At 34.7% G+C, this 19,478-nt stretch overlaps 1 pseudogene; it reads left to right on the forward strand.

Annotated features, from left to right (window-relative positions):
- The first annotated feature begins 18,416 nt into the window (after window positions 1-18,416).
- LOC122892831 lies at window positions 18,417-18,515 on the forward strand (annotated as a pseudogene).
- Window positions 18,516-19,478: the final 963 nt, after the last annotated feature.

The raw sequence follows: 19,478 nt of genomic DNA on the forward strand, positions 1-19,478 counted from the left end.
TTATATATTAATAAAGCTGTTAAAAACATTTTGTGAAGTTTCATAGTCTGGATGTGTTCATTGTTCAGATTTCTGAGTAAATATATACACTGAGAGAGTTAGGAATCCTGTAAATTATTAATATTAAATTATTTCCAATCTTTCTCTTCTCTAACCAATAGATGGATCTTTGCTTTGCTTGCAATTTTGTTCTCTTCACCTCCTCCTCTGAGGGTTAAGTTTTGTGAGAAAAATTCTTCTTCCTTAATCCCTCATGCAGGTTTTAAAAAGGGAAAGGAACATTATAAAAATAACACATGCATGTACTAAGGCTTCAATGGAAATTTTTCAGATAATTTGAAGAAGGCCCTTATGTTACTATAGAGAATGGATGGAAAGAGGCTGTTACTAAGTGTTTGGAAGGGAGTAGGGCATTAGGTTTGGCCCTTAGCTGAATCCCAGTGGAAAAGAAAAGAAAAACTCTAGACTTGAATCATTTATTTTTTCCATTTTTATCAGACAGTTGGAACTGGAGTGCAAAAGAATAAAGGATTGTGAAATGGAGCCAGGAGGTTATCAGAATATCATCAGAAAAGAAGAGACATGATAGAGATTGTGCTAATGTCAGAGAGAAAACTGTAGGACATTTGCTTGTCTGGACTGGATGTATAGCCAGAGAACTATACTCACACAGTATTTGTGAGTCACACAAAAGTGAAAAATTAAAAAAAAAAAAAATTAAAACACCTTCTGGAAGTAACAAAATGGGAATATTCTAAAATCGATTGATATGTGTGTGTATGATATGTATGATATGCATATATATATGTATATATATGTATGTGTGTATGATATGTGTATATATATATGTATGTATATATATACACACACATATATATATCAGATATATATGTATTTTAGATATAGATATAAACATATATGTATTTTAGATGCCTACAAGTGGCTAATGCTAGGCATGAATGATCTAGATGTGAACCGCATGATTTTAAACAATTATCTTAACAACACTAAGGCTCAGGGGTTTTTATTTGTAAACTAGGGATTATACTAGAAATGTCGGGCAGATATTATTAGGTTTAAATGGGATAATATACCAAAAGTACCTGGCACATAATAATTACTTAATAAATGCTAACTTCATTTGCTCTCCTCCTGCTTTCCTCTTTATGCAGAACTTTACTAATCTCAAAAGAATCCATACATTTACATGTAAATCTTCTTTGGTTAAAAACCATAGGGAAACATAATTACATTTAATCGATGAGCAGATATAAGCACATATTAACAGATGCCCCATTTTATAGTGGCAAAGGCTCACTGCTTTACAAATGCTTGTTATAAAACATGACATTAATCAAGAAGACTAATTTTGGGCTGATGTGATTTGAAGTACTTCCACTCAAACTCCACCTAGGGAAAGTAATATATTCACAAACAGTAGCAATTGGGGCAAATCCCTGTTGCTGATCTTACCTATATTAGCTTTTCTGCCTATGGGAATGTGATTAATTTCAAAGTGTAACAAAGAGAATAGGATGCCAAGAGAACTTTAAATTTAATTTCTTGATTAGTTAATGTTTCAGCTCTTAGGATTTCACTTTTATTCATTTCCCAAATTACTATTTTAGGTGATCAGATGTGGAATATTCAAATAGAGGAAGGCAGACATCATATTTTCAGCACATAGCCCCTTAATTCACCTGATAATGAAATTTAATTTTGTTATAGCACTTACCACATCATCTTATATGTGGGTGTTTATTTGTATGTCTGGATGTCCAGATTTTACGTGTTATCTCTCTAACGTCTAGAATCATGCTTAGCATGTCAGTGGTATATATGCAGCCAAAGTTACTCAGTGTGGCACAAATCAAGCCATGATTTCTCAATAACATTGTTTGAAAAAAAAATACATAGAGAGGGTTTGATATGATTTATAACATTAATACTTAAGTGCCATATACTGAAATAAACAAAAGGAGTAGAAGAAACTGGAGAGATACACTGTCATAAGGAAAGCACTCTAGCTGTGTAAGCAGAGCGTAAGGTTAAGAGCATTGACTGCAGAGCCAGGCCACCTGGGTTTGAAACTCACTTCTCCTGTTTTATAGCTGTGTGATCTTGGTCAGTTTCCCTAACTTCTGTGTGCCTCTCTTTTCCTCATCTGAAAAATGGGCATAATAATACTATACTCCTAAAATGGTAGGACAATGCCTGGTACATAGTAAGCACTTAATTATGTCTTGCTAAATATAGCAAAAACAGGTATCTGCCATTAACTGTGAGTACTAGAAGGGGCATATAACCTCTATAGTCAACAGAATTCTAAGAATGACCCTGAACGATCCTAATCCTTGTATAATCTCCTTTCCTTAAATAGGACTGATTATTTGATATGGCACTTTTACTAGACAAGTCTTCAAAGGATATACTTTGGAATTTAACATTGGCTCTATAACCAGCTTCCACATTGTACAGAATTGAGCCATCATGTAACAGCTCTATTCAAATCTACCATTTTAATTTTAAAAATACCCAATTGCATATTTGGTTTACTAGCAAGTTCCTTTTTTTTTTCAAGCTACTTTTTATGAAAAGGAACATTTGGTTTTCCCGTGTGATTTTAACACTTAAATATTTCTTACATGTTCAGACTGGCACTTAGATTTATATCTGTTGTATAAAACACATCACGTTAATCATGGTATGTATGTCTTAAAATGCTACCCTTTTAATGATGGTTTCAGAGTAGAAGATGATCCACTTGTTTCCTTGATTAAATAAAGAAGCCAGTTTTTACTTTTTGAAAAATAGTTACATTTAAAACAATCTCACAGTTTAGTTTGTTTTTCTTAAATGTTGAGTGTTATTACCAAAAGAAACCCACATAAACAGTTAAAAAAAACTCTTCTGTGAGTATGATGCAATGTCACTTTCCTTGTGATTATGTTATGGTGAAAAGAATTTTTACATATGTAATTAAGGTTTAAATCAGTTGGTTTTGGGTCAGTTAGTATCTGGTAGGCCCCATCTAATTATGTAGGATCTTTAAAAGCAAAGAGTTTTCTCTGGCTGTAGCAACAGTGCAAGTCAGAGAGATTGAAAGCATGAGAAAGATTTGATATACAGCTGCTGATTTCAAAATGGAGGAGGCCACCTGATACGAGGCCTCTATCAGGGGAGAGTGTCTGGTCATGGACAGCAGCAAGGAAAGGTGAACTCTCAAAACCATGAGAAACTGAATTTTGCCAACACCCTGAATGAACTTGGAAGCTGATTCTCCCTTGGGGCTCTCAGAGAAGAGCCCATCCAGGTTGGCCAACACTTTGATCAGCCTTGTGAGTCCCCAAAGAGAGAACATAGTCGAGCCTGCTCAGACTTCTGCCCCCACAGACTGTGAGACAATAAATGGATGTTATTTTAAGTTGCTAAGTTTGTGATAATCAGTTACATGCCAATAGAAAAAAAAATATGCAGGTCCAGTGGAAATATAAAGGAGGCTCATTCAAATTAATCTTGAAAGATCCTTAAGGCTTCCCAGAGGCAATGATATGAAGCTGAGACCAGGAACGGTAAGTAAGAATTAGCAAAGAAAAAGCAATAGGAAGAGGAATCCATGTTGAAAGTGAAAAATTCATTTACGTGGTGTGGAGAGAAGATCAGAGGACTACCTGGTGAGAAGTGGGACAGATGAGTGTGCATAATTAGCAAAATCTAACCAACCAGACCAGGATGGGAATTTTAAGCCAAATTAGGGTATTTAGATATTGTCTATATATGTGGGGAACGTCACATATATTACACACATAAATGTACAAATAGCTTTGGGAAGCTATTGAGGGACTTAAATAGTGGGGGAGTAATGTGGTTAAAATTTCCTCATCCTTCCTTTGTAAAGACATCATATTTCTTTTTTTTTTTTAAGATTTTATTTATTTATTTGACAGAGATCACGAGTAGGTGGAGAGGCAGGCAGAGAGAGAGGAGGAAGCAGGCTCCCCACTGAGCAGAAAGCCCAATGTGGGGCTTGATCCCAGGACCCTGAGATCATGACCCAAGCTGAAGGCAGAGGCTTTAACCCACTGAGCCACCCAGGTGCCCCAAGACATCATATTTCAAATGCATCCTCCTTTGTAAAGCTTTCTGGTATCCCCCAAGGCTAATGTACTGATTTCTTCCTCTGTTCTTTCACACATCTAAAGTCTCACATGCACTGGTCATAGATTGTTTTGAGCAAAATCCTAAATGCTTTACCTTTATTAATTCAGATGTTCATTATTCTAACCCCATGAAGTAGACATGTGTACTTACCCCTATTTCATTTATAAGGTGGGCCAGGTGTGCAAGATATTATTGTAGACCTGCAAGTCTTCATAGCCACCAGTAGTCATTCTGTGGGTAATAGCCACTTCATTTAGGTATGCTTATGACCAAGCAATCAACAAGTATTTATTGAGTGATATTTCATAGCTTATCCAGGGCTAATTATAGGAAGGTTTTGATGAGGTATTCTGAAAGGAATCAGTATATATCCTCACTAAGTCTACAGATTTGATATTTAGCAAGATAAAGATTCATCTTTTTTTTTTTTAAGATTCATCATTTTAATCACAGTATTGAACATATGTGAATTTTAGCTCTACACTCTCTTCATATGAAACCTATCTTTCTGTTTCTGTTCTAAAATAGAAGACATATTTCCTTATTATATTAGAGTTTTATTTACTTCCAAACTTTCCCTGAAGCTCTTTTGTTTGCTTTTCCTACCATGAGAATATTAGAGAGTTTGGTTAGGTATTCTAGATAGTTCGAATCAAGACTTCATTGTACACAATATATACTCAGAAAAATCCACACCTGATTATGCCAAAGCAAGGTGAGGGTTGTTTTTCTTTTTATTCAGTTGTGGCATTTTTATTGGGTCCCAGATTGCTTGCTTTGCCTTAGACATTTCCTATGTTAATTAAACTGATGATGGTTCCACTGCTTAAATTCTTCTCTTTCAAAGAGTTGAATAAAAGGGAGAATGCCTTAGAGTATTTTTGAAACTTTTGTGTTTTAACTGCAGTATGAATATGTAATCTAATTTCTCTTCCTTATAACCATTGAAATTCCACAGAGATAAATATTTGGAGCCCAATTTACAAAGTCTTGATTGACAATTGAAAACTGCTCTTTGTCAAATGAAGGAACATCTCTTTAGATGTCAACAAAATTAAGCACAATATACAAACCATTTTTGAATATTTCAAGATGATATCATTAAAGGAAACAATTTTAAAATAAAAACTAGTGTGATGTTATGTCATAACATTGTCAGACAAAATTTTACATTTATTTGTAATTAGAGTGGAATTATAGGCTCCACAATAATTTTTCTAGATTTTAAAGTAAACACCAATGGTTAAAAAAAAAATCTTGAAAACTTTGGCATCAATGATAAAATTATTCCTTTTAGAAAATATGACATTTGAGTTTAGAGTGGACGAGTTAACTATATTGTACTAGTTGCTGTAACTACTCCAGACATCCCTACCGCCTTAGCAAGTACAATAAGCGTGGCCCCTTCACAGATCTGAGGATGTTTCTTTTCCTTTGGTTCCAATTCCTTTGCAGTGTTAGGAATAGAATAACACCTAAATATCCTGACTCTTTCCTGACTGTATTTGCAAATATGGAGTCAGAACCATTACATGGCTCATGTATTAATACTTTCCAAGACAAAGTAGATTCTCTAAGTGTGAATCCTGGGGCTAAATGCGTGCTGGCCTTAGAATTTCCAAGTCAGTCTCAGATTGACCTTTGTGTTAGACCAGCCCCCTCGACCTGTCCCACTAAGGCAGTTGGTAAAAGTGTCCATAAGATGAAACTGCCTCCTAAGGACTGAGTGACTGCAAATTAACAGTCATGTGATGTTCTCAAAGTGCAGACATCAGAGTTAACTATTATCCACTCCTTTCTCTTCCTGCTCACGTTTGTGCTGCTGAAATCTGTTCGTATAAATAAACACCTCTTTTCACCTACCTGCAATTTTACACATTGCTTCCAGGTTTCTCCCTTTATTTGCCAAGATAAGACTCCTTTCTTTAAAACCAGTACTTTACTCTTACAAGAAAGAGATACATTTTTAAAAGAAAAATAGGGTAGGAAGACTGTTTTTGGTTCTGGAGGCTACAGAGAAAAAGGATTTCTTGTTCACTGAGTATTGTCTTTAAAATTATCTTTTAAATACATCTCAGTCAGTGGGAATTCTGTTTGACTTGAGAGTGAATACATAAGCAAGTGGTATGTGGTTGTATTTAAAATACAAAACAAAACAAAAAATGCTGAAGGTAACAGAACCTCTGCAAAATGACTCAGAATGAGGAAATCCTTTCTCCATAATGGCCCTTAGTTTTCATCAAATCTATCTGATTGCTATTTCCTTTGAAAGCAGCAAATAGGATTAGATGTCTTATATCACAAAAATATACTACTAGAAACTGGGCATTAAAAGATTGTCTAAAATTCCATTGGTGCACATGGCAAGGACTTAAACCCTTAATTTTATTTGTGTGAAGTTGACATCAGTTTTATTAAAATTTTACTGAATATAGGTTATGATCGGGAACTCTGTTAGGAGCTGTGAAAACACATGATAGCCATAGCATCCACATTAAAGGAGTTTGGAATCTGTGTTGTCCATTGCCACATAACAGCTCACATACACTTAATGGCTTAAAATGACATATGTTTGCAATCTCATCATTTCTGTGGGTCACAAATCTGAGCATGACTCATAAACAGGCCTCTGTTTAGTCTTTCATAGGCTGCAGTCAGGGGCAACCAGAGCTGGGTTCTCAACTGAGGAAGAATTTCCAAACAGACATGGTGTTGGCAGCATTCAGTTCCCTGAAAACCATCAGACTGAGGAAATCTTTCTTGCTGGCTACTGACCAAAGACTGCCATCAGTTCTTTGCTATGTGGAACTCCCCAACATGTCCAATTTCTGTATAAAATTGTGTACTGTATATCTAAAGCCATAAAATCTTTTTTTTAAAAAAGATTTTATTTATTTATTTGACAGACAGAGATCACAAGTAGGCAGAGAGGCAGGCAGAGAGAGAAGAGGAAGCAGGCTCCCCGCCGAGCAGAGTCCATGCGGGGCTCAATTCCAGGACTCGGATCATGACCTGAGCCAAAGGCAGAGGCTTAACCCACTGAACCACCCAGGTGCCCCACTATAAAATCTTTAATTATAATTTTTTTTTCATTTTTTCCCTTTCTCTCTCTCTCTCTCTCTCTCTCTCACACACACACACACCCCTCTCTCTTTTTTTCTTTTGCTTCTTATCAACTGTGCCTTCCCCAAGGCCTCCATAGCTCATGGAATTTCACATTTGTGTTTGCAAATATTTTCTACCCGATGAGACTTGCGTATCTGCATCTGGTGTCACATGACACCATACCTTTTGATGTCCACTTGGATGCTGTTCTTAAGGACACCTACCATGAAGTGGAATAACCAAAGGAAAGTAATGACAATATACAGGAACTTAAAAAAAGTCTCCTAATTTAACTGGTTGTCTTAGAATGTTTCTATTAGCTTTGGATCATCAAATCCTTGAACTTAGGACCCATTTGCCTCTTGTTTTGTTTTCATTTCTATTTCATTCTGTAAGTGTTCACTGTAGATTACCAGTAAATGCTGACTTTTATGCTTATGTGGGACTTTTCAGCTGATTATGAGGCACCAGGCCTGATTTTGTCAATTAGTGAAGACCTCTATTCGCTAATTAGATTCCTGGAGTTCCTGAGCACATTATCACAGCAGATAAAAGAAACAAGGGCCTTATAAAAAACAAGATCTTCAGTATGCCAAAAAGAACTGCCCTCAGGTTAGCTGGCATTGGCTTGTGTCACTTAGAAGACACTTTTTTTTTTTCCTTTCCAATTTATATTATTCCACAAAGGCAAACTTTTTTTTCTTCTGAAATTAATTTTGATATTATCGTGATTTAAGCAAAATCATTACCAAGAAACAATTGATGAATAAAGTGTGCCTACTACATGTGGACAATCGAGATGTCAACGAACTTCACTTTATGAACCATCCCTTCTGTATCTGATGAATCTTGACATGTCTCCTTCAATCCAATCATGATAATTTTTCCACAACGAAGTACCTTATTTTTCCGCAACACCAGCATCCAGGTGTAAAACAGGTATGTTGGAAAAATCTATATGATACCAAAACTTCCAAATGAAAAATTTCAGTAAACCCAATATTTAGTTAACATGATATGAAACAGGTAGATATTTGGAAACTTGGAGATGACAGGCACAAGTGTTCATATTTTGCCCATATGTCTTTGCTGTGTTGATGATGTACTCTTTCCCAGAGTATATATCTGTTCCTTCCTTCTAAAAGGAAAGTGAAAGATTGAGTGAGAAAAATTAAACATACCTCTTCTTTCTTCAAGCCACCATTAAAATGAAAACAGTGAGAGATTGAAATTTACTGATGTGTGGTTTCCAGCGGAGCAGATAGTATAGCTTTAGCAAAGTGTTTGACTCTTTAACCTGATTCCTTAAACACATGACTCCTCTACATTTTCTAAGTCATTATGAACTTTCTATAATCTACTCACCCTGGGTCACCAGCACACGAAAAAATTCATTCCTATCAGGGTCATAGCTGAAGGGAGTCTTTTCTGAGAATGAAGGAAATGCAAATTTTTGCAGATTTTTAAAAAAATATTTTATTCGTGTATTTGAGAGGAGAGAGAGCAGAAATAGGGGGAGTGCCAGCAGAGGGAGAGGGAGAAGCAGGGTTCACTTTGGAGCAGGAAGCCTGATGTGGGGCTTGATCCCAGAACCCTGGGATCATGACCTGAGCTGGAGGCAGATACTTAACTGACTGAGCCACTCAGTGGCCCCAACAGTTTTTCGGATTTTATACATATTTTATACACCCTAGTTTCACGGGCAGAAAGAAAAACATGAATTGACTAAAAACTACGGCTTACTATATTTGAGAGACATAATTTTATCTGTTCAGTTTTATTTCAGCCTTGAAATATTTATTTGTGCAGTTTCAAGAACATAATTCATCATCACTTTTCTTATTTGTACAAAAATAAAAAGGCCAATAGATCATTGCAATAAGAACCTAAGCTATTAAATACGGTAAAGCCTTTAGTTGTGAAGAGTCAGAAGAGATGTTCAGTGGGGAACCTGCTTCTCCCTCTGCCTGCCACTCCCCCAGCTTGTGCTTGAGCGCTCTCTTTGACAAATAAATAAGTAAAGATCTTTAAAAAAAAAAAAAAAGAAAGAAAGAGAGAGAGAGGAGAAGAGGAAAAAGTTGGTGAGATGTACCGTTTGTTTTGTGGCCTAGTTTCTTATAGAGATATTTCAATATTGAGGGTCAGCGATCTGAATCTAAGTCCTGTTTCAAATTTCTGTAGCTTCCTTTAAAAGCATTGGTCTAGTCTTCCAAGCAGCAAGATGGGGCTGACAATTTCCACAAAATATGTAATAATCCCATTTCCTCTTAGAACATTCATATATATGTGTATGATAATATCTAGAAAGGACTGTAGAACATAAACTCCAGGTACAATGAATCAAAAAAAAAATTTAAAAAATCAAAATTTGTCTTTATGGTAAATGATGTAAAATGATTTACATATGAAATTATTGAAGACCTCAGGAAAATTTTAAAGATAATATGTTTTGTTGCTGTATTGAGATTTCTATTATTAAATAATAAATGGATACTTATTTTTTAAGGACCCTGATATAACAATATATCTCAGAGGAGTTCATTACTTATGAAATTTTATTACATTTATTTTTATGCATTATCCAGCCTCTATTTTCTGTTTTCTGGCCCCTTGCTCATAATTCTTCTCTTTTCATAGGTCGCAATGGGCTGATTTTTTCCCTATGTTTTTCTGTCTGCAACATAGTCCATTCAATTCAATATTCTTTTACCAAAACCTGCTGCAGAGACTATGCCATGAGAATTTATTATCACCTTCTCAAATCCTACCTTAAATATTAGTTTTGCCCCAGATTTTATATAATTAGACCATTTTTATATGTCATAGAATATCTTGTAATTGCAAATCATTTTTATATTTTCTGCCCAAATTAATATTGTACCAATCTATTTTTAACTTTATTCTAAAAAATTATACAAAATAGTAATCCCTGTCAATAACACTAAATTTTTTTCAAGTCCTATTTTAGGATTGTTATTCAATACACTGTTCCTTTTATCTCTATAATTCATGATGTGATTTTAATTTACATAATATAAAATTTCTTTAAAATGACCAAGGGAAATTAAATATATAAATTAAATAATTTTTATACTTAATTTCCAGAATAAAAAATATGAACTGACAACAAATAAATTGTTACTTAACCTTTTAATATTAAAGTAATGCAAATCAAAATGAGGAGCCATTTTTTTCACCTATCAGGTTAAGAAAAGTTGAAAACATTACTAAATGTTTACAAGAGTGTTGATAAATAGAGGTTCCACTCTGAAAAACAACCTGAGGGTTTTGAAGGGGCGGGGGGTGGGAGGTTGGGGGAGCTAGGTGGTGGGTATTAAGGAGGGCACGTATTGCATGGAGCACTGGGTGTGATGCAAAAAAAACAATGAATACTGTTACTCTGAAAAACAATTAAAAAAAAAAAAAAAGAAATAGAGGTTCCAGATGATTTTAGTGGTGGATCAATTAATACAACCCTTTTGGAATTAACAATATATATCCATATCCTTTGGCCAATGAATACAGTTTCTGTTATTTTAAAATATATATATCCATATATCTATATATCTATCTATATATATATCCATATTCTTTGGCCAACAAATTCAGTTTCTGTTATTTTAAACTATATTACAGTAATCAAACCAGTATGGTACTGGCATTAAAAACAAACACATAGACCAATAAAACAGAACTAAGAGCCCAGAAGTAATCCCCCACATAGATGGTCAACTAATTTCTAGAAAGTGTGCTAAGAATGTATGATGGAGAAAGGATAGTCTCTTTAATAAGTGTTGGGGAAACTGGGTCACCTCATGTAAAAGAATGACTTCAATCCTTATTTTACACCATACACAGAAATTAACTCAATAGATTAAAGACTTAAATGGAAGATTCAAAACTATAAATCTCATAGAAGAAAATGGGGAAAAAGTTCCTCGACATAGGTCTTGCTAATGGTATTTTGGGTCTGACACCAAAAGTACAGGCAACATAAGCAAAAATAAACAAGTGGGACTATATCAAACTAAAAAGTTTTTGTGCAGAAAGGAAACAGTCAACAAACGAAAAGAAATCCTACCAAATGAGAGAAAATATTTACAAGCCATGTAACTGATAAGGGGTTCATATCCAAAATATATAAGGTACTTAGACAACTCAACAGCCAAAACCCCAAAACCAAAGAAACAAAAACCTGATTAAAAAATGTAGAAAGGACCTGAATAGGAACTTTTTCCAAAGAAGATATACAAATGGCCAACAAGTATATGAAAAAATCAACACCCTTAGTCATTAGGGAAACCCAAACCAAAACTCCAAAGAGATATCCCCTCACACCTATTAGGATGTCTATTATCAAAAAGAGAAAAAAAAACTGTTGGTGAGAGTGTAGAGATGAGGCAACCCTTGTACACTGTTGGTGGGTGTATGAGCTGGTACAACCATTATGAAAAATAGTAAAGAAGTTGCTCAAAAAAATAAAAAATTGAATTCCCATATGTCTACCTCTCCCACATCTGAGTACATATCCAGGAGAAATTAAATCATTCCTTCAAAGAAGTATTTGCACTCTCATGTGTATTGCAGCATTATTTATAATAGCCAAGATATAGAAATGACCTGTCAACAGATGAATGGATAATGAAAATGTGAGATATATATCCCATTATATATTATGTAACACATATATATCCCATTATGTATTATAACAAGCACATTATAGTATATTATAATGAGATACAATTAAGCCTTTAAAAAAAGGAAATCCTGCCATTTGTAACAACATGGATAAAACTTGAGGCTATTATGCTAAGTGAAATAAGCCAGACACGAAGACAAACACTATGATTCCACTTATATGTGAAATCTATAAAAAGGTCAAACTTTTAGAACTAGAAAGTGGAATTATGGTTGCAAGGGCTTAGGAGTGGGAGAAATGGGGAAATGTTGAGTAAATTGTATACTTTTTAGTAATAAGATGAAATAACTTCTGAGCATCTATTATACAGTTTGATGTCATAGCTGATAATACTCTATTGTATACTTAGAATTTGCTAAGAGAGTAGATCTTAAGTGTTCTCACCAAAATAATAACTATGAGACTGATGGATGTGTTTGATTGTGATAATCATTTTACAATGATTACTTACACAAATTGTAACTTACACAAGATATGTAATGTATACAGCATATACAAATTTTGTCAGTTACATCACAACAAAGTTGGAATAAAAAGAAATTTATCTTACAGTTTTCTTTACATGTATATTCCAAAATTATGCACACAAAAATATTAAGTACAGTAATAGAAACCAGTAAAACCATCTGAGCTTTTATTAATAGTGAGATGGCTGAGATATAATATGTTGGGCTACTATGCAACTGTGCAGTATGTGGATATTTGGAAATATTGTATAGATTTGTATATGCTCATAAGCACAGTTGCCTACTATTTTATAAGATTTAAAAATGCAAATTCTCAAAAATTATGTATTTTGTGGATATAGATACAAAAAGTTTCTTAATTTTTCCAATTTCTGTTTTAATATTCCCCACTCTTCTTGTCATACTGCCTTTACTTCTCAGACTAGGAGGACATTTGCTTTTAATTTTGTAAACTTCTCTTCCTTTTGAATTTATTTTCATAACATAATTAGAAAATATGAAAGGGATAAACTAGAAGAAATATCTTAAACATTTTATTTTTACAACTAATGATAATTCAGTATATGGTGTTTTCAATATCAACATAAAGATGTTCTGTACACAGTTGAGAATAATAAGAGTGAGATCTTGCTCTGGAGAATTGAGTTTTAGAATCATTACTGGTGGATTTAGATAAAGCTACCTAGGTAAATGTGTATCCTGGGGAAAACAAATGGATTGAAGACTTGAACATTTAAGGAGTAGAGATAGCTAAGGAGCCAGAAAAGGGAACTTTACTTTCAGTGGCATTCAATAGAATTTGTTGAATAAATGAATAAATTAATTAAAAGATTTTCATGGATAACCAGGAAAGAAAGGTTCATCTGATATTAAGTTTTCTAAGAGTGTGTCAGTCAGTTTAAGGGTTGGAGAGAGATTAGGTAAAAACAAATATACAGGGACACCTAGGTGGCTCAACATTAAGCATCTGCCTTTGGCTCAAGTCATGATCCCAGGGTCCTGGGATCGAGCCCCACATTGGGCTCTCTGCTCAGCAGGAAGCCTTCTTTTCCCTCTCCCACTCCCCTTGCTTGTATTCCCTCTCTTGCTGTGTCTCTCTCTGTCAAAGAAATAAGTAAAATTAAAAAAAAAATACTTCCATTGGTTTTGGTAAAGTGGAAGTTATTAGTGTCCTTAGTAGAGTTATTTCATTACAATGGTGGAGAAGAAACCAGATCGTACTGGGTTGAGGAGGAAATAAAAATGTAAAAACTGTTAGTTAGACATCTTCTTTAAGTAAACTAATTGTGAAGGGGAAAATAAGAATAAGGTAGAACCTACAAGGAGTTTTGGGCACAGGGGAGTTTTATTTATGACTCATGTGGTTAGATCTGAGTTAGCTGAAGAGCAGTGTGTTCTGAGATAACATCTGAAAAAGAAAAAGCCTGATAAAGACTTAAAACTGTATCCCTCTAATACCAAAATACGGAAAACACCAATATTACCAACATTTAAATTATAATGAGAAACTATTCAAATAATGGGATAGTATTCCACCCCTTAAAAACTATTTGCCTGCATGTCACTTTCAGGTGTAAATTATGTTAATGCAATTTATGCCATAGGAGCTTGGAACAGGCCAGTTAGAAGTATGCACTAGAGGAACAGACTTTTTGATTTTATGGCTGTAGGTCCATCCTCTTGAGATGTGATTTTATGTTAAAAGATCTGTACTCTGAAAATCATAGATCACATATGAAAGAAATTGAAGATGACACAAAGAAATGGAAAAGTATTCCATGCTCATGGATTGGAAGAACAAACATTGTTAAAATGTCTATACTACCCAAAGCAATTTATACATTTAATGAACTTCCTGTCAAAATACCACCAGGATTTTTTACAGGACTAGAACAAACAATTATAAAATTTGTATAGAACCACAAAAGATCCTGAATAACCAAAGAAATTCTGAGAAAGAAAAACATGGAGCACTGGGTGTGGTGCATAAACAATGAGTTCTGGAACACTGAAAAGAAATAAAATAAAATGAAATGAAAAAAAGAAAAAAAAACTTAAAAACTGGAGGCATCACAATTCTGGATTTCAAGCTATATTACAAAGCTTTAGTCATTAAGACAGTATGATACTGCCACAAAAACAGACACATAGATCAATGGAAAAGCATAGAGAACCCAGAAATGGACCCTCAACTCTATGGTCAACGAATTTCAACAAAACCGGAAAGAATATCCAATGGGAAAAAACAGTCTCTTCAACAAAGGGTGTTGGGAAAACTGGACTGCAATATGCAGAAGAATTAAACTGGACCACTTTCTTACACCATACACAAAAGCAAATTCAAAATGGATGAAAGACCTAGGTGTGAGAGAGAAAACTACCAAAATTCTAGAGGAGAACACAGGCAGAAACCTCTTTGACATTGGCCATAGCAACTTCTTGCTAGATGCATTGCCATAGGCAAGGGAAACAAAAGCAAAAATGAACTATTAGGACCTCATCAAGATAAAAAGCTTCTGCACAGTGAAGGAAACAATCAACAAAACTAAAGATAGCCTATGAAATGGGAGATGATATGCAAACAACATATCTGATAAATGATTAGTATCCAGAATCTATGAAGAACTCATCATTAAACTGAATGCCCTAAAAAGCAAGCAATCCAGTTAAGACATGGGTAGAAGACATGAATGGACACTTTTCCATTCATTGCTGAAAAGATGCTCCACATCACTCATTACCAGGGAAATACAAATCAAAACCATGATGAGATACCACCTCATACCTGTCAGAATGGCTAAGAATTAACACCACAAAAAAGAAAGGGTATTGAAGAGGTGTGAAGAAAGGGGAACCCTCTTGCACTATTGGTGGGAATGCACACTGGCTCAACCACTCTGGAAAACAGTATGGAGGTTCCTCAAAAAATTAAAAATAGAGCAAATTGCACTACTAGGTATTTACCCAAAGTATACAATTTGAAGGAAAAAAGTAGAATAAAAGAAGTATTGATTTGAAGGGGTACTTGCACCCTAATATTTATAGCAGCATTGTCAGCAATAGCCAAACTATGGAGAGAACCCAAATATCCATTAACCGATGAATGGATAAAGAAGATGTGGGGTATATATACATTGGGATATTAACCATCAAAAAAGTAAAATCTTGGGGCACCTGGGTAGCTCAGTGGGTTAAGCCTCTGCCTTCGGCTCAGGTCATGATCCCAGGGTCCTGGGATTGAGCCCCACATCGGGCTCAATCCCAGGGTCCTGGGATTGAGCCCCGCATCGGGCTCTCTGCTCAGCAGGGAACCTGCTTCACTTCCTCTCTCTGCCTGCCTCTCTGCCTACTTGTGATCTCTGTCTGTCAAATAAATAAATAAAATCTTAAAAAAAAAAAAAGTGAAATCTTGCCATTTGCAATGATGTGCATAAAGTTAGACTGTATTATGCTAAGTGAAATAAGTCAGTCAGAGAAAGACAAATACCATATGATTGCACTCATATGTGGAATTTAAGAAAGGAAACATGAACATATGGGAAGGGGGGAAAGGGAAAAAAAAAGGAGAGAAGGAAACAAGCCTTAAGAAACTATTTTTTTAAAAATATTTATTTATTTATTTATTTGACAGAGAGAGAAATCACAAGGAAGCAGAGAGGCAGACAGAGAGATGTGATGGGGAAAGCAGGCTCCCTGCTGTTCAATCCCAGGACCCTGGGATCATGACCTGAGCCGAAGGCAGAGACTTAACCCACTGAGCCACTGAAGCACCCCTCTTAAGAGACTCTTAATGACAGAGAACAAACTGAAGGTTGATAGAGGGTGGTGCGTGGGGGGTGGGCTAGATGGGTGATGGGTATTAAAGAGGGTGCTTGTGATGAGCACTGGATATTGTACGTAATGATGAATCACTGAATTCTCCAGAAACCAGTATTGCGTTGTATGTTCACTAAAACTTAAATTAAAACAAATGAAATGGTTTGAAATCAATTCTGTTGCATGGAGGGCAAAAGGAGCAGAGCATATTAAGAACATATTTTGCAAATGCTTTCTTTCACCAAATCCCATGTGTGGAGGGAGGGGTGTGGGGAAGATAATGAACTCTTAGGCAAACTCATCTTTTTCTCACTACTTGTAAGACAGAAACTTTTTTTTAAATGCAAATGAGAGCAATATTTCTGCTGGTAACAGCGGGAGGTCATGTTAGATCAGATGATTTATAGAATTGTTAGTAACCCTGCATGATTAGGATTGGCCCTACCTTTTTCTTTCTGCCTTTTTGTGCTATGCTTTTCTCCATTTATTCCTTCTTAAAAACTCTGAACATGGGAAGTGGACTAATATATCTGGCAGCAGGAAAAATCAGAGGCCTTATATCAATAAAAATGAGGATATCTCTTTTTAATTAATGTGATTTATTAGATTTGAAGCTAGATATACAACTCCTACCAGAGTTTCAATGTAGTTCTCTCATTACTGGTTTAATTTATTGAATCCCATGACTATATTCTCCTGGTTAATTTTGATATACTCCATCCTAAAACCCACTGTTGAAGCTGTTGTTATTTGTAAGAACTTTTGCAGTATTCGGCTTCTTTATGTCCTGGGCAGAGATGGTCAGGCACAGTGGAGAAATGTGGCATCATAAAATAGTCACAGTAAACAATCAAGATCTTATTTGTAAACCACAAATAATGCAGTAGAAAAGGAAGAAAGAAAAACTTTGTTGGAAATCTTATTCCTCCCAAATAATATCGACAGGAAAAAAGTTTCTTTTGAAATAACTATAATAGTTCTTAATTTCATTATATGGATAATGATAAGAGTCCTATCCCTGCTATTAGAAAATAGGTTTTTCTCCAAAATGACAGAGACAAATTAAATTATATCTTAATTTTAATCCCGGTCTAGTTTTAACACTTTATTTAATACTTCCATATAGGGAGATCTATTATTGACAATTGCATATTTAGTGCTAACTCAAAATGACTTTGTGTCCATTTGACTCCATTTTTAACGGCACTATTATATAACACCTATACAAATGTTATCAAGATCAGCATTTGGTTAATTTCCCTACTTGTTATAGCCAAAGCCTTTATTAGTTCTGTCATAAACTTTATCACTCCCTGTATATGCCAGTGCTTATTTTCATTGAATTAAAATATCTCCCAGTTAAGAATTAAACTCTTTAATACAGTAATTATGTCATATTTTTATTCTCACAGTTACTAACACAGTATAGAAACTCAGCAAAGATTCAACAAATGCTTAGTTTAGAGAGCTGAAAATGTAAGAGCAGTTCCTCTACATTAGATAACAAGAGGAAGATTGTTTTGTAGTTAAGCTTTAGGATGAGATTTGCATCTCTTGAGAAATCTTCCAGTTTTCACAATAACAAAGAAATCCTAGTATCACAATGACTCATGAGGTATATAGTCTAATTTATCTAATTTGCAGCAAAACTAAGAAGTGGTTGGCCAATCTCTGGTGAAAAGGAATTTACTACTTCCTAGGGCAGATAGGCCTTTTCAGACAAGTTTTATATTAGGCTCAAATTCATCTCCTGTGACTTCTGTGAACAACAGAATTGTGCACTAAAGCCATCTTGGAAACAGCTTTGGTGTTCCCATTTGCCTTCTCTTCTCTAGATTGTTTAATACTTCCTCATAACTCTCGGTTATGTTGGTTAGTATGTTTTTGGCTACAAGAAATGGCAAACTTTGATGACAATAACCTTCAAAAGTGTGCAAAATTATTTCACATTACAGTAAGAGTTAGAATAGATTTTTGTGTTGGTTGATTTAGCTATTTAAGGATGGTATCAAAGACTCACGTTTTATTTTTCTCCCTTTTTGTTTTCTCCTGTCTTCCTTAATGGTGTCTTCAACATTAAGTTGGTAGGAAGATGGCCTCTTCTCACATATCAGACAAGTTAAGGATGAGAGATTATCTTTTCTTATGTATCTCTTTTAAAAACCAGATACACTTAGCAGCACCATAGTAAAATAGGAATAATACAGAGATTAGTATGGGCCCTATGCATTGATGACATGAAAATTCATGAATCATTCAGTATATTTTTTAAAAGAACAAGAAACGTGTTTCCAAACCCCTTGGCAGATTTCATGTATCATTAAAAAAAAGGTGGGCCTTAAGAAATTTCTGGCAGGGGCATCTGGGTGGCTCGGTGGCTTAAGCTGCTGCCTTTGGCTCAGGTCATGATCTCAGGGTCCTGGGATCGAGCCCCACATCAAACTCTTTGCTCAGCAGGGAGCCTGCTTCTTTCTCTCTCTCTCTCTCTCTGCCTGCCTCTCTGCCTACTTGTGATCTTTCTCTGTCAAATAAATAAATAAATAAAATCTTCAAAAAAAAAATTTCTGGCAAGTGTGATGAAGTTACCTTAATTGTCTTTAAAAAATGATCTGCTGTGAAATAGAGTCAATCGCATATCTACCACACATGGTTTTTATATGCTCTTTTGTTTTTCCTTCAGGTTTATTGAGATATAAATGACATAAAACATGGTATAAGATTGAGGTATGCAACATGTTGATTTGATACACTTACATATTACAAAATGGTTACCATAGCAACTAGCTAAAGTCAAATAATTACCTCCATCAATCAAATAATTATCATTTTTTTAATGGTAAGAATATTTAAGACCTATTCTATTCTCCTTTATCCAGTTAATAACAAACTATGGGATTTTAACCCCTAAAAGTTGAAGGTGATTAATAAGTCACTATTTTTTGTTACCACCAAGCTGTATGTAATAGGAAAGTTTTCTGATAGGACTTTGATAAATATCAAGGAAACAAATGAAAACTTCATCTTTTCAATAAATAAAGGGGTTAAGTTAAAAAAGAGAGGGGGGAAGAGTTTCTTATGAAAACAGAGGTTGATTTATTTATATATAATCTATACATATCCTTAGTGTATGTCTTTGTATTTTGTATACTTCGTAAATTGTTTTAGATTTACATTAATTGTAGCACTTGAAAACTCCCACACACTCAAAAACAGCCATTTTATGTGTTGAA

This window comes from Neovison vison, chromosome 12 (genome assembly GCF_020171115.1).
Source record: "Neovison vison isolate M4711 chromosome 12, ASM_NN_V1, whole genome shotgun sequence".
NCBI classification, from domain to species: Eukaryota; Metazoa; Chordata; class Mammalia; order Carnivora; family Mustelidae; genus Neogale; species Neogale vison.